We start from the raw sequence: 717 nt of genomic DNA, 5'->3' as shown, positions 1-717 counted from the left end.
GTACAGCGTAAATTACGCAGAAATGGCCCGGCCATTATCCAATCTCCTTAAAAGGATGGGGGATGGTGTTGGAACACCAAATCAGGAGGCTTCTGACGGAGTCAAAGACAGCCTCCTGTATGCACCAATGCTGGCGCTGCCAGACCCCGATCGTCCTTTCAGCGTCGTCTGTGACGCTTTGGACTTTGCCATCGGCTGTGGACTGCTGCAAGCAGACGCCGAGGTGCGAGATCGGGTGAATGCGCTCGAATCTCGACAGCTCAAAGCTGCAGAGAAGAACTGCCCAATTCATGACAAGGAGCTATTGCGATGAAGTATGAATTCAGGGTCCACCTGCTCGGTTCCAAGCCGTTTGTGATCATGCGTCACTACGCACTGCGACTCAGTCGCCTCGCCTCTCGCAGAAGATGGCTAGATGGCTATCCTTCCTTGTTATATAACTTCGAGGTGAACTATAAGCCGGGAAAGCAAAATGCTTTGGCTGATGCGTTGCCACGCAGCCAGACTATGAACTTGCTCATGTTACAACTGTAACGTCGTCTGTGACGGATTTGATCCGCACCGCGTATGCGGGTGATGGTGTGTGTGTAGCGTTACTACAGGCTCTAGGGAGCAAGGAGTTTAAAAACTCGGACAATAAATCGTCACCAAGACTGCGTGCACGATTGCACCGGTATTCGTTGAATAATGGTTTGTTATATTATAGCACCGATTCAT

Source organism: Plasmopara halstedii, assembly GCF_900000015.1.
Source record: "Plasmopara halstedii genome assembly, contig: Scaffold_1878, whole genome shotgun sequence".
NCBI classification, from domain to species: Eukaryota; Oomycota; class Peronosporomycetes; order Peronosporales; family Peronosporaceae; genus Plasmopara; species Plasmopara halstedii.
The sequence above is the reverse complement of the archived record's forward strand: the minus strand, read 5'-3'. Positions refer to the sequence as shown.